This window comes from Alligator sinensis, unplaced genomic scaffold (genome assembly GCF_000455745.1).
Source record: "Alligator sinensis unplaced genomic scaffold, ASM45574v1 scaffold107_3, whole genome shotgun sequence".
Lineage (NCBI taxonomy): Eukaryota > Metazoa > Chordata > Crocodylia > Alligatoridae > Alligator > Alligator sinensis.
The window spans coordinates 942,838-943,112 of NW_005842578.1; positions in this window are offsets into that span (position 1 = coordinate 942,838).

The window sequence follows — 275 nt, forward strand, 5'->3', positions numbered from 1 at the left end:
GGGGGGGCGTTGTGGGGGACGGGGGTTGCTGGCTGTGCTCTGGCTATTATTCTGCTATCAGCCACGTTTACATGAGCAGGATGGATGGTCTCCGGCCCCCGCCCCGGGCGTCAATATTGCACCATGATGGATGTTCCTGCCTCCAGCCGGATCTCAATGACCTGGCAGGGGAGGGAGGGCAAGCGGGAGGTCAGGGGGAGGAGGTGTCCAGCAGGCAGCACGTCTGAATGCAGCCCTGAGGCATGGGGGCAGGGAAATGGCAGTGGTAGGGGGGT